This window comes from Acomys minous (assembly GCF_964271855.1).
Source record: "Acomys minous genome assembly, chromosome: 19".
NCBI lineage: Eukaryota > Metazoa > Chordata > Mammalia > Rodentia > Muridae > Acomys > Acomys minous.
Window position 1 is genome coordinate 56,069,043 of NC_140499.1, and position 15,075 is coordinate 56,084,117.

The following is a 15,075-nucleotide window of genomic DNA, read 5'->3' on the forward strand; positions in this document are numbered from 1 at the left end:
CACTCAAGGATGAATTGGGGCCTTGCTGGCAGCAGGGAGATCCAGCCTCTGTGGACTGGCTCTTAAATAGCCAAGCAATGCATATTTATTGGTTGTTACACAAAAGTTATTTGGGGGGCGAACAAGTTCCTCCTAGCAAAGCCCCTAATGTAATCTGTAGGTTTCCCGAAGGAAGACATCAGGCCCCTGCAACTTTAGTCCTTACTGTACACTGTTTGCACCACTCAATAGCACAAGACATTCCAGGGCTGCCAGGATGGTCTTGGGATCAAAATCATGCAAAGGCCGTAAAGCTCCCCTCAGAAAGACAATTCTGTAGATCCCAGAAAAGAGTCCCTGTTTCCTACAATGATTTCTTCAAGGTCAAAGCACTTCTAAAAGACAACTATCGTTTTAATGTTCACCCTAGACATAATGATTCCATTAGATTTACTGCTACAGAATTGACAGTGTAAGTGTTCACGGCTCTGAGTGGAAAGGTATCCTGGCAGTCGGGAGTCAAGGAATACCACAAAGTCACACCACACAACAAACCTCACACAAGAGACTTATTGGGAGAGACACAAGCTGGTGGCTGCCTCTGCTCAGGTGAGAAACATCAACGAACTGACCAGAAAGCAGGCTTGGTGTACAATTTTGGGGGGAGGGGGGAAAGGGCAAGGGGAAGGGGGAGGGGGAAGGAGAGGTTTCCAGAGTGGCCTGGTGTTGGTAGGATCTCTGGCCTGATCTTGGGGCAAATTTAGAGACTAGTGGGATTTGGTGACCTGGTTCTGTAGGGTGGGGCTTGACCAGTGGACTACTTCTCAAGGGGCTGGGAATGGGCCTTTATAGTAGTGTGGGGTGCAGGGCTGGTCACTTTCTCCTCTAGGGGCTTACAGACAGAACAGTTAACGTAGAGGATTAGATCAACTGACAGATAACCCCTTTTCTCTTTCTTACAAACCTAATCCCAGGACCTCAGCACCGTTGTTTGTAACGGCTAAAGGACACCAATTGTGTTGCCTAAATGTACACTTTGATGATTTGCAAACCAAAGTGGGTAAGTAGTAGTGATGAACCAATACAATCAGAAAGGTGAAAATGCCAAGAATTAACAGAGTCAAAACAAAAAAAACAAAAAATAAGAGTCACTCCTGTCAAGCCTAGCAAAAGAAAAGGTAACTAAATCCAGAAAGGTGGAAAAGAGGGGCTCTTATATACGACTGCCAGAGTGACTCTCAGAACCACAAGCTCGTAGAGAACCTCACACAAAGTTCACACAACCCCACACAAGAAATAGCTCTGTAAGGACATCTGTGCAGTGATGCTCTGTTGAGCAGTCAACCAAAGCTTCCCATGATAAGCATCACTAGCAAGAATAGCCACTTCCAGATGTCAGTGCCGTTCCTCATTGTTTCCTTTTAAACTCCCTCTTGCCTCACTCTTTCTGGATCCACCCTGAGTTGACCATAACATGATCAAAAATAAATAAATAGCCATGCCCAAATTTCTCCTTACTATTAATTATCATACTGCTATGTCATGCATTATTCTTTGAGGAATATATATCTATGCATTATGCATATGTGGTGCCCTCAGAGGCCAGAAGAAGGTGTCATATTCCCTGGTACTGGAAATACAGAGAGTTGTGATCTGAAATGTGGGTGCTGGGAATCAAGCCAGCATTCCTTGGGAGAGCAACCAGCGCTCTTAACACTGAGTCATCTCTCCCGCCCCTTGCTCTGATGTTTAAAAGCTGATGCACCTAACCAAAGATCAATGCATTATGTATATTTGCCTCACCTGCAATTCAAGAAACAAATAAAGTCTAGTAACCGTAGGTCCCTGGCATCCTGATCCTACTTCATAACACAGTTAAGGGTCCTATTCTTCCCTGTTGTGGTGTAGGCTGTTCTGTCCCTCAGAGCTATGTTGAAATCTTACTCCGTGTGTGTGTGTGTGTGTGTGTGTGTGTGTGTGTGTGTGTGTGTGTGTGTACATAAGACCTCTTATAAAATAGGGTCTCTGCAGACATTGTATCACTAAGATGAAATACATACAAGATTGGGGTTGGACTTAATCCACAGCTGGTGCTCTAAGGAGAGGAAAGGCTGGGTTATGACAGAAGCAGACAGCACAGAGATGCATCCACAAGCCACGGAATGACAGAGTGTTCAAGCCACAACAAACAGTAAGAGAAGAAGGGACACTAGAGGTGTCACACAGAGCACTGGATTGCCACTTGATTCGGATGCTTTGGCCTTCCAGGGTTCTGTCAGCCACGGAGAACAAATACAGGTTGGTTTTCATTTCATCTCCCATTTTACTTATTTTAATCTCTGACATTTTCCATGTTTAACTTTTACAGTATTTTCCGTCAAGGTTTGAAGGCTGCACTTTTACTTTAAAAGTTTCTGAAAATTGCCATTTCCTTTGATGTATTTGGGGTGGAATGTGATAGAGGAAGGGAAAAGAGAGGGAGTGCTTGTTTACGTCGGTTAATAGATTGCTCCTGGCAAAAACCAAATGACGCTCGCCCGGCTGGTGACAGTGCAGCACTGCCACAGCAGGACGTGTGCAGGCTGAGCTCTCCTGCAGCAGCAGCACCACAGGTGAATGGATCTGGCTGTAATGTATAGAGCTGTCTGTCCACCTCCCCTCCATGAAGCTCCTTGCCAGTGGCTTATAGGGGGGAACCCTGAGCATTTACATAGGTAGGTGCTGGTGGATTGATAAGTAGCCTTGAGACCTCCTCATAAATTGTCTTATCTCTTAGGGTTGCAGAGAGAATGAATGATGTAATATAAGTAAGGGTTTCCCAATAGAAGAAACCATTATGTTTATTTACAAAGCATTTTTGACTTCCTCATGAAAAGGAGCAAACTTGAGAAATACGCAGGAAGCATATCTGAAGGGGAAAGTTACTTTGTCCAGAACACTTACAATCTCTTGATACTCTGTACCCTGTCTACAGATCTGTGCCCTCCTCCCCTGCCACTGGGCATGTGCTTCTCCTGATAAGTACCACTACTATACTTCCTAGCTTATATGGATGCTCCCAGTCTTAGCTGCCGGCCTACTGACAATGACCGGGATCCTGTGTCTGCCTCACAGAAACAAACAATTCAGAGAATCTATCATTGCAAGCCATAGAAGCACACCAATATGAGATTTTAGCTATGCACACTCTTTTTGATCATCATATTAACCCTGATGCCTATAGAAGTTAAATTTTACTATAATCTGATGTCAAATTTAAAAAGGAAGTCACAAGACTATTACAAACTATACCCAATATATCCTTATGATTCATCACACTTGTCAATTCAATATGATATCAATTATTTATTTTATCCTATTTGTACTCTTATAATTCTCTGCATGTGTGTGGGGGGTATATAATCACCCTTCCATAGCTGTGGGTTCTACAGCTGTGGATTCAATCAAAGTCAGATCCAAGATATTGTTTTTAAAGGTGTCATTATTAAACATTACAGACCTTTTGTGACCTTGCTATTATTCTCAATATGACAACTCTTTCTGTGGCATTTACACTGTATACCATGTAATACAATACAAGTCGTACAGAGGTGACTTAAATTATAAAGAAAGATAGATTTTGTGTGCAATTGTTATACTGCGGTATGTATGTGTGGTTGTTTAAATAGGAATGACGCCATAGACTCATGTGTTTGAATGCTTGGCCATAGGGAGTGGCACTATTAGAAGGTGTGGCCTTGTTGGAGCAGACGTGGCCTTGTGTGTCACTATAGAGGTGAGCTTTGAAGTCTCATATGACCGAGCTACACTTGGTGTGGCACACAGTCGCCTCGTGCTGCCTGCAGATTAAGACGGAGAGCTCTCAGCTCCTTCTCCAGGACCTGAGTGCCTGCATGCCGCTGTGACAATGACGGACTAAACCTCTGAAACTGTAAGGCAGCCCCAATTCAAGGTTTTCCTTTGTAAGAGTTGCTGTGCTCATGGCGTCTCTCCACAGCAATAAAAGCCTCACTAAGGCAATAAGAATATATAAGGAACCTGAGCATCGCAGGTTTGGGTTTTGGTGGGGATAAGATGAAGCACGTAACCAATTCCCAAGGATGTTGAGGAATCATTCTATAAATTTCTCATGCATGTGTACACACACGTCCATATTATTTTTTTAACCATTTGAGAGGAACTATGCTTGTTCTAGACCAACATGTACGTGTATATGTGCTTGTGAGTTTGTTTGTGCGTGTGCATGCGCACGTGTGTGTGTGTGTGTGTGTGTGTGTGTGTGTGTGTTCATTTGTTTTGTCACCTACTCCTTATTAAAGCATCTTGTATGTTCTATGTTACAACTTTATGATAATTTCTGTGCTCCTGCCCTCAGATTGGAAAGAAGCAAGCTCATTTAAAAAAAAAAAAAAGAGTCAAGGGTCTTAGATAAGCAACTTCCAAACCTCAACTCTCAGCGTCACAACGGCAGTACATTCAGAGTCTCCACACCAGGGAGCAGGAGAAGGAGTCAGCAAGAGACTGAAGGTGAGCTTCAGCGGCATTGTGATGTGACTTCGGGAGATTCTCAGTCAACTCAGGGCACCATGGGATGTGAAGGACACAAGCCCCTAGGGAAATGTAAAAAGAAGTTGACATTTCACGCTTAAAACCTAAATTCCCATTCTCCTCTGGAAGCATTAAGCTGGTGAGATTTTTTTCTCTGCTCATTATAACAAAGAAGAAGAAGAAGAAGAAGAAGAAGAAGAAGAAGAAGAAGAAGAAGAAGAAGAAGAAGAAGAAGAAGAAGAAGAAGAAGAAGAAGAAGAAAGTTAACAGATTTATTCTTCGCCTCTAATCCCCCCTTAGACTTTAAGGAAGATTGATCCTGTGGATGGAAGATCTGGTTCTAGTGCAGTTCTTTTCTCTTAGGATGGCAGTTCTTAGGAGCTTTCATGCCTACAGTATAGTATTTATCATAATACAGATGAATTACACCTCCATTATGTGTAGGCCTCAAGACAATTGGGAGCTTAGCCCTGCAAAGATAACCCATCTGTAAGTAATGACATAAAAAGGGAATAGTCAGGCCCCATTCAACAGAAAAATCTCAATGCATTGCCTTGGGGACCTTACAGATGGTCTTAAATCTAACTCTGCCCGGTATGGATCTTCCACCCAAACAAGAGGAAAACAGCACCCCACATCCACACACAGGCTGACAGACTTGAAAGGGGAATAAATTACACTCGTAATCACCTGGTTTAATCTTGGAGACATGGTTAGACTGAACAAATAAGGGAGGCCAAACATTTCCTCACCTCCCTGGGAACAAAGCAAGCTCTCTCCTTTTTGCAAAAGACATTCATTTTATGCCTTGGTTAAGCACCATCACCCACACCCCTCCACTTACTAAAGAATTTCCCTTCTACTAAAATCAGAGTCAGGTAAAGGACTTGGAGAGAGGCTGGCAGCCACACAAATCATGTGGTCTAAACTCCCCACACATAACCTTGTGCTCTTTGGATATGTGGTGACTTTAGGGCTAATTCAGAAGTAAATGTGTTAGTAAGTGGAAATTTAGCCTTTGTAGAATATACCTTAAAGGGATCTCCTGGCACACAAAAGGAGTCTGATAAAGTGTGTTCCTGGCCAAAGCTTTAAATTAAGTATTTGAGAATGTCATCCAAAAGAAAGAAAGGAAACCAAATTGTTGACAAAAACGCAGCTGAATGGTGAAACCGTACCCGAGCTGCCAAGTCTCAAAGACTACTCTTAGGTACAATTTACTAAACCAACTACATAAAGGGCAGCCATAAATTACAGATGAATGCAGGTGTTGGTGCTAGAGCTACCGCTAAGCCTATTAAAACCTTAACCACTCCGATGCCTGAGAACCTGAGAGGCTGAAAATACAGTGGCAGTGACCAGTGTGTGTGAGGGTATTTTGTGTGGTGTGTGTATGGGGGAGCAAGGGGTGCAGGGAGATTCTTCCTGCTGCTGGGTGCGGACTCCATTGGGTGCCTACCTACTCCATTCTCCTGGCTCTACAATTGCACCTCCAAAGCCAAAATAAAATGCCTTTGTAAATCGTTGCATGGTGCCAGTGGAAAATGTAAACCTCCTCCACAAGAGCAAAGTTGCCAACAGGGCTGCTGATGTCTCAGTGCTTCCCTTGCCACTGTTATGTTGGCAGCTTTCTTTAGATCCGATTCCTTTAAGCCAACGTGCATTTAACCTTCTGCTGAAGAATTGTCTCTGGAGTCAGGCAGAATTCCAACTCCACCACTTACTGGTACCTTGAACAAGCTGGCTGACCTCTGGACCTGGTTATCACACCGGGAAAATGAGAGAAGCATAAACTACCATCCTATACTGGTCCAGTTTCTTCATAGAAACAGGCCCAATAAGAAGAGGGTGTGATGTTTTTAAATGATAAGAGGAATTGAGGGCTGGAGTAGTGGCTCAGTGGTTAAGAGCACTTGATGCTCTTGAAGAGGACCTCAACCAGGGTCTGGCACGCACCTGGCAGCGCACAACCATCTGTAATTCCAGTTCCAGTTATTCTAGCACCTTCTTCTGGCCTTTATGGACACGTCAAAACATGGCACTTAAATACATGCAGGCACAATACTCATACACTTTTAAAAAAAGAAGAAAAAACACCTTAAAATAAAAGAAAACTGGCTTCTATGATTATAGGAGCTGGAGATCTGAGTGGGGCTAATGGTGCCAGTCAGGTCCAAAGGCCGCTATCATAGATAAAACCCACCCATCAAAGGGAGTGTGTTCTGCTTTCCTCAGTCTACCAATTTAAATGTTAATCTACTAAAAAAAAAAGCATCTGCACAGAAACATCCAGAATTGAGTCCCAGTCAACTAGACATGTAACTATTACATGACTACAAAGTATCTCTGTAGGACTGAGACAAGCTGACTCACATCCCATACACAGAGCTATGACTATTGCATCCCAACCACTTGTCACAGGCACGACAGTCACCATCCTTACTAAAGAAGGGGTGCAGAGAAACAAAGGATCCCCGCGGGCTACCATCCAGAAGAGGGGACATGGACTGTGCCTCAACGCAAAGAGAGCTGGAGGCGCTCTGGAGAGTGTGATGGTAGGAAAGAGTAACTGCCATTTCAGGAACTCCAGAAATGAGAGTAACCTGGAGCAGAGGGCTGCAGGGATGAAATGAAAACGTTAGTCTGTAAAGCAAGAGGGGAGGCCGAGAGTGGCCAAGGAGGCAAGCTACAGGACATTTAAGAAGGCAAAGCCCTGGAAGAGAAAGTTGGAAATATTATAAAAGCCAGAAGACCAGGATATCTGCTGCGAGAGTGTATCATTAATATAGAGAATCTGTACCCATGAAATCTCAACAATATGGCCGCCTAAACAAGACTTGGACAATGGTAGCACTAACTTACATGCCAGCGTGGATGGGGACATCTCACAGGGCCTTACCCCTACAAGAAGAGCTACAGGTAATTAATGACCTCTGGGGGGGGGGGGGGGAATCAATCTATCCAAGGATGAACCCTGTAATTGTTTAACCAATACTAAGTGATCAGCCTAAAGTCATATATAGGCAAGCAATACCAAATGGACACAGTGAGTTACATTTATACATTTATATGCATGTGTAAATGTAACAATAAGAATTAAATACAAAGAAACAATAGAACTATCAGAGAGAGAGAGAGAGAGAGAGAGAGACTAAATCGCAAAACAAACAGACTGTAGTGAACAGAGAAGGGCCAAGTCATAAGCAGAAGAGAGCCATTTTGCCCAAATCTCTAATAATGACAACAGTGAAGAGGAAAATCTACATGAAGCTAAGCACGTGATAGGCTCTTGCTCAGGAGGGTGATAACTGCTTGAGGTAGGTCCGTGGAAAGGGAAGGGTTGAATCAATGCAGAAAAGAGAGAACATTGAGAAGCATTTTCTACAAGTAGCCTTTTCATTCAATTTTCCACATTGCCGTGTAGCTTATCTCTCACTTTAAATAAATCTACTGCTCTAGGTCTACGCCATTAATAAATCAGGACAGTAATTTATTCTGCTCAGTCAAAAGTCTCAAACATAACACTGCATGTTAGACAGTGACAAATTATGTTATTGCAACCTAACTCCAGTAGACATTCATAATCCAAAAGCAAGAAAATTAAGTTATGAGGTCAGGGTACCAGTAAATCCTCCCATGTGGTATAGGTTAAGAGGGGGCACTGAGAACCAGGGATTAGAAGTGGGCTGCAAAAACACTGTGGATCAAGACCAGGAACCTTTTTCCAAGGATGATGCATAAACCCCTTTTTTCTATAGGTGTGTGTGTGTGTGAGTGTGTGTGTGTGTGTGTGTGTGTGTGTGCGCGCGCGCGCTTTATTCAAGTGAGACTTTTTCCCTTGTGAAAACCATTCACATCATATAATGGACTTCAGTTAAAAAAAAAACAGAATTCATTTGAATTCATCTTTCATTAATCTTTTCATCTCTACATCTTAAATAGTCCAGTGCTGGAAGCTGGAGAGATAGATCATTGAGTGACAGTAGTTTCCACCAAGCCTGATGACCTGAGCTCAATCCTTGGGACACACATGGTAGAAAGAGAGAATTGACTCCTGCAAGGTTTCCTTTTAACTCCATACAGATGCTGCAGTAAGCTCACACCCGTACTCACACCCACAACCACCCCACCCAAAAATGAATAAATGATATAATAACAACAATTTTTTTAAAAAAAACATGCTTTAGTCACAGGAAGAAATGTTTGTCTCTCTTAAGATCACCAAGACACATAAAGAAGAGGATGACACATAAAGAAGAGTGACTTAGTATGCCAAGTAACAGGTTTTAATGCAATAATGGTTAGTATCACTTGTTCTGTCTTGCTCTTGAACTGTCTCTATAAAGCTACCTTGAAAATTCTAATTTGTCTGAGTAAAAGAGCAAAACTATAAGCTGAGATTCTTCATACTTTCCAAAAAACCAAACAAACAAACAAAATCTACAGCAAGTCCAAGTTGCTTCTATTCCACGAATACTTCTCAAGGCCATGGGTAATTTACTAAGTCCATAGGCACTTACCTACTATAAAATATCTATATTGCTTTCAAGGTCTGTTCATTGAATGGTTCCAGTGGGCAACCCAGTTTTTCTTCACTGAATTAAGATGAAATTAGATCATTTACTTAAGGAAATGACATAGAGAGACTAGACTTTCCTCCCTCCTGTGGTTAAGAAACATGACACTTGTAGGTAGTCACAAGTTAGGCAATAGAAGGGTCAGACAAGGTACATGAAAGGTGTAGGACCAGAGCAGAGCTTTTCGCGGGCCTTTCAAGACTTGAGTGGCTCTAAATTGGCAGAGAGTGAGAAAAAATGGCATTTTGGATGTCAACAGTAAATGTGATGTGTTGGGATCCTTCCTTCCACACTAGCTGGGTACCAGCCTGCCTGAACAGTGCATGCATGGTAGAGAGCAACGCAGACACAAGTAGAGAGATGACAGTCATCACACACCAGATGGCTTTCTGGGATACCCCATACTTTTTTCTCTTGACAATATGAATCCTTCAAGCATCTCCCCATACTTGAATATCACATAAGGCCAGGAATATGAAAAAATGCATTGGAAAAAATGAGAGAGAATTTTCTGAAATAAGTACATTCTCTTCTCACTGGTGTAAAAGTGTCTTGTGTGAACAAGAACAGGCCTAGTTTGTACATAGGAAGACACATCACACGCGTATTTTTAAATTCTGATTTCCCCAAAAGCAAAATCATGTCTGACAGTAAAACTACAAGAGAAATCATATCTGAGGGAGATAGATACAGAGTTGAATAGAGTAGCTAGCTCAGTTTCAGAAAACTTCCACAGTGCCACTTCATGAGATGCTTGCCCCAGCCAAGGAGTTCCTGGAAGAATATCAAAAAAGGAGCCTTTTACTCTGAGTTCTCCGAGAGCCCAGTGTGAAGCACCCTTCTGCCAACCCACACAGACATGTCTTATCTTAAAAATAAAAGTGTATGTTAGATCATTGAGGCTTCGGAGTTAGTGCGTCTAAACTTCACCTTTCCCAACTAAACCAAATGTGAAAAGTTTAAAAGCAAATACACATGAAAAATAAGACTCCTCAACATAGGAGCTGGAGAGATGGTTCAGTGGTTAAGAGCACTGGCTACTCCTCCAGAGGACCCAGGTTCAGTTCCCAGCACCCACACAACCACTCACAGTCTTTCATAACTCTACCTCTATCCTCCTTTAGCCTTGTAGGACACAACACAACACACATATAGTAGTACACTTACACACATGCAAGCAAAACACTCACACAAAGAAATTAAGAAAATAATTCTTACAAAATGAATCTTTGACATAAGTGTCTTAGTTCCTTTTTCTGTTAATGATAAAATACCCCAATGAAAGCGACTTCAGGGTTGACTTTGGTTTACAGTTCCTAGGGAAGAGAACGCAGCAGGGCTGAAGAGTCTTTGCAACAAGCAAAGGAGGGATGACAGCAGGAGCAGGAGACTGGTTGGTCACATTGCATCCAATTTCAGGAAATGAAGAGTAAACAGGAAGTTGGGACCAGACTTTAAAGCCTCAAGGCCAGCCTCTAGTGATCTCTGCCTCCTAAAAGTTCTAGAACTTTCCTAACAGCCCACCAGTTGAACAGAGTATGTTTAACTGTGTGGGCCTGTGGAGGACATTTCTATTCAATCTGCAAGAAGAAAGGTTAAGCCTTACCATTTAAATCAATAACTTTCTTTATGGGGGAGACAATTGTGTACCACCATCTAGCATATCCCCCCATCCCCCAACACACACACTCAAAATAACACATCAAATGAGGTAGGATACTGCTACCTTATAAGCAATACATGGTACCCAGCCAATGGTGCTCTTTGGGGAAGTAAAGAACTTCTATAGTCATGGGGTGGCCTACTAGATGATGAGACAGGCTTTGAATGACGTATTCCTCTATTTGTCTGCTCGCTCTGTGCTTTAGATAGCCTCTGTGTCTCCCGTTCCTGCCCAGGAGGAACAGCCTGCCATGGTATGCTGAAATCCCTGAATCCGTGAGCTGGCATAAAACTTCCTTCCCTCCCTTTCCATGGTCACGTGCTCTGTCTCAGCGACAATAAAGGTATCTAATAGGTAGGTTAGTCATGCGTGAGAAAGAATTCTTCTCCAGACACTCCAGCAGCCTGTGGAGCTCATTAGCCACTAGAACTCAGAGAGAATGATATCACACAGCTGCTGAGCGATAGAGTTGACATGAATACGGGGTACGGCTCAGAGTTCATTTGCCTGAGCAATAGTCTATTCTGCATGTCCGCTTTTCCAAAGTGAAGAAACGCTACATGATTCTCCAGCAATCACAAAGCTATAATATTCAACAACAACTACCGGCTAGGTTTTTGTTCTTCTATCCCCACGGCTCTGCTGTATGCCAGCCCCTCCCTTCGGTCTCTGGCTCCTGTCTGCAAAGCTCAACTTGCTCTGCCTCCATCCAGGACTCCTGTCAATATCTGGAGAGAGGTATACAGAATACCATCATGTCTGTGGTAGCAGCACTGATGGGCTGGCTGACTGACTGAGAAGCTGGTTGTCCCCATGAGACATTTAGAGATTCCCGGACTGTGCTTGCCTTTGCCATTTAGGAATATGGCAATATGGCAATATGCTTTAGTTTCCCAGTGCCTTGGAAGGATGGCCAAAATCGAGGGCACCGCCCCCTCACCCCACCCCCCTGCCCCCACCCCCACCCCTGCCGCCAGGTAAGTTAGCCCTGAGGAGTAAAAGCTGGAGCATCCTGTTCCCTAGACCCCCTCCAGTGTGGAGCCTTCACTCTTGACACTCAATGGGAGGGACACAGCTTGCCTTTACTGAGGAGAATTCACCTCAGGACAGTAGAGGGCTGTCCTGTGAAGGACTGACCATATCCTGCACTCCTGTTTTTGCTGCTGCATTGGAATAGAAGTCTAAGCAGGCAGAGGAGGGCGGGGGAGGGGGAGAGATTGAAAATACAATTCTATTTGCAAAAGAAGCCAGAGGCCCTGAGAAAGCCAGGTAGGGAGACATTTTGGTCCCCACACTTCTCTGCTCATACAGCCATCCTATCCCGGCATGGATTTCTGCGTGGTCTTCCCCTACAGAGCTGTGCGGTAGCAAAGAGGTACTGACTTCTCAAGAAGGAAAAAGAAAGATGGCAGCCCTTGGCCTCAGGAGACTGGTGGAGACTTTGCAGGCTGTTTGCAAAATGAGAGCTAAATTCCTGACACTGATCTGGGAAGAACTGGTGAAAATAAGGAAAGTGGGAGGAAAGTGGCAGAAAGAAACAAGCATGGCTTTCTTTCTGTCTTAGATTCCCTGCAGCGCTTTGCTACATGGTTCTCCCTCCTCCCTCCCCCCCCCATCCCCCTACCCCCTTTTCCTACAATTTGTCTATCTGAGCCAAGCTTTCTCTCTTCCTTCCCTGGAGAGAACAAGAAAAAGGGTCTGTGTCCTGCATTTGAAAACATCTGGTGGGACCATCAGGAGAGAAATGCAAGAGCTATAATTTAACTTACCTTTTGGAATAGGTTTTATTGCATTTACTTTCTTGGATGCAAAAAAAAAAAAAAGTTTGGCATTTCCCCATTAGTTAATGAGTTCGGAATTTTATTAATCAATGTCGAAATGTTCATAAACTAGCGCCACCTTTTATAAGCAGGGGCAGGAACCGTTTCCAAATGCTTCCAGTCAGAAGGAGTAATATTAAAATGCAGGTTGCTTGTGTGCTAAAAACCAGTCTTCTGGGAGTGGAGCATAAGCTCTCAATTATCTCAATCACATCCAGAGTCACAGACCAGGGCCAGAAACACAGCCCAGACGAAAGAGAATCCCCAGGACTCAACCTAAAGGATTCTCACTGGAGCCCAGGCTGAACCCTTCACTTCCCTCCATCCCATATTACCATGAGTGGACCACTGTGCAGCCTTCGCACCTGCCCCCCAAAGACTCCAGAGAAGATGACTACTCATCACACTTCTCTAGACAGGAGGCTCTAGGACCCCAGGGTCCTTCTCCATGGACACTACATGCTGTGGTATTGTCACCTGGATCTCACTCTGAACTCCCCTGGGATTCCCTGGTGTAATCTCCTGTAAATGAATTCAAGCAAGATGAACAAAGAGAGCATGGAAGACAGGTAGTTTATTGCAAAGAAGAGCAGAGAACACTCTACAGAGGTAAAAGTGGACAACTGCCAAAAAAACCCATTGTGTTAATTGACATTTTGGCAGACATTTTACTATTTCCAAAACTAAAAAAAAAAAAAAGAGAAAGAAAGAAAAAGAAAAGAATAAAAGAGAAAAGAAAAAATACAAATAACAACTGTTCTTGGGGCTCATTTTCCTATCCAGGCAATTGATGCAACCATTTGGATCGATTTAGGACAGGGGACAACAGTACATCCTTGTTCTTAGTCAGGAAGCCTCTGGTAGGTATCAACCTACTAGGTGTAGATAGTTATCCACTATTGACTTACTGAGCATTCCAGAATCCCATATCTCTACTCTGGGTCAGAAATGTGACTCAAAATAAGTCTTTTGAACAATGTGAGTCCTGAGATTTCAGTTCTTAGTCTTATGGCTGTGACCCAGCATTAACCCTTTCTTGCTTCCCAGCCTACCAAAACCCAAGCCAACCCCTTCATGGTCCTGTTCTTACAAACAAGAGCTATTCTGGCTGCCAACATATCACTTCCATAGCAGACTGTATCCTTAACCCATGAGGCAAAATGAGCCCTTCTTCCCTTAGACTCCTTCTTGGCAACAATGGCGTCTCCTTGGTTACTCAACCCAAGACCCGACCCCCATCAGCACGCTCTCACCCTCAGCCTTCGTTCCTTACTCCCAAGACTTGTAACAGGATTTTTAGCACAACTGAGGTCATGTTACAAGCACCATTCTGACCTTAAAACCCACCACACGGAATCCATCAAAGACTCAGTCCATAGTTTCAGGATCTGAGAAAGTTCCTTAAATGTACGAACCTTGCTTTTTGACCTTGTATAGTTCTGCATCTGGCTAACTGGTCTTGATAACTAAAGAGCCTTAACCAGGATGTCTGTTTGTGCATGAGAGACCAAGAACTGTGAGGGTCAGGCTGTATGATCTGGGTTTTGGTGTGTGTTCTCTAGTGGACTTACCTCATAACTCCTGAGGACAGCTGTTGCCTGATGAATGACTCACCTCCTTAGGCTACCTTCCCCTCAAGTCAGTTTCTTCTCTTTCTCTTCCACGCTCTCGCACATACCAGGACTTGATATTTCAGCCATATTTAACATCTCCCCTTCCTTCCACTATCTTCTCTACGAGCAAAAACTCTGTTTCTCCTCATAACGCTTACAAAATACCTGAGTGTTTCCCCCGACTGCAAGCACTTTTCCAGCTATCCATCCCTCCGGTGGGTAACTGGAGAGTCAGTGTTCTGACATTGAAGCTCGTAAGTTGGCTCAAATCCCATAGATCAAAGGCTTAGCCCCACCAGACCAGCCTCATTTCAGCCACAAGTCAAAAAGTCCAAACTACTCTACCTCAACTCCCCCCCCTCCTCCAGGTTAATAATTTGCTGGAATGGCTCATACAGATCAAGAAAACTTCAATACTACTGGTTTGTTACAAAGGTTACACTTCATGAGGAGTAAAGTGGACAAGATACCTGGGGCAAGGAGTGAGGTGGGAATTTGAGCTCTGTATCCCTTTAAGAGCACTACCATCTGGTACACTGATGCATTCGCTGACCTGGATGTCTGTGGAACCCTATTATTTGGGGCTTAGAGAGATCTATTCCAAAGGTACTATTGACTCAATCACTGGCCAGTGGAGACTGACTTCACCATTAGGCCTTGTTCTTTCCCATGACCAGCCCCTATCCTGGAACTGCCTAGAGACCCAAGGAACCAATAATTTTATCCATAAACTCAGGTGTGGCTGCAGGCACTTTTCAATATCAGGAACTGTTCTTTTCATCCTACCATTTAGGAAATCCCAAGGAGTTTTGGAACTGAGTCTGATCCTAAAAACAAAGTTGAAAATGAAAGATTACTTTTTTAATGACATCACA

The 15,075-nt window shown here is 43.5% G+C and overlaps 1 long non-coding RNA gene across 1 annotated transcript in view; it reads right to left on the minus strand.

Annotated features, from left to right (window-relative positions):
• The window catches only part of LOC311590642, a 185,977-nt gene that overhangs the window by 19,684 nt on the left and 151,218 nt on the right, over positions 1–15,075 (minus strand). The window contains exon 6 of the long non-coding RNA XR_014776942.1: positions 4,425–4,589. This is a non-coding gene — a long non-coding RNA (uncharacterized lncRNA). The remainder of the gene's footprint in view (positions 1–4,424; positions 4,590–15,075) is intronic.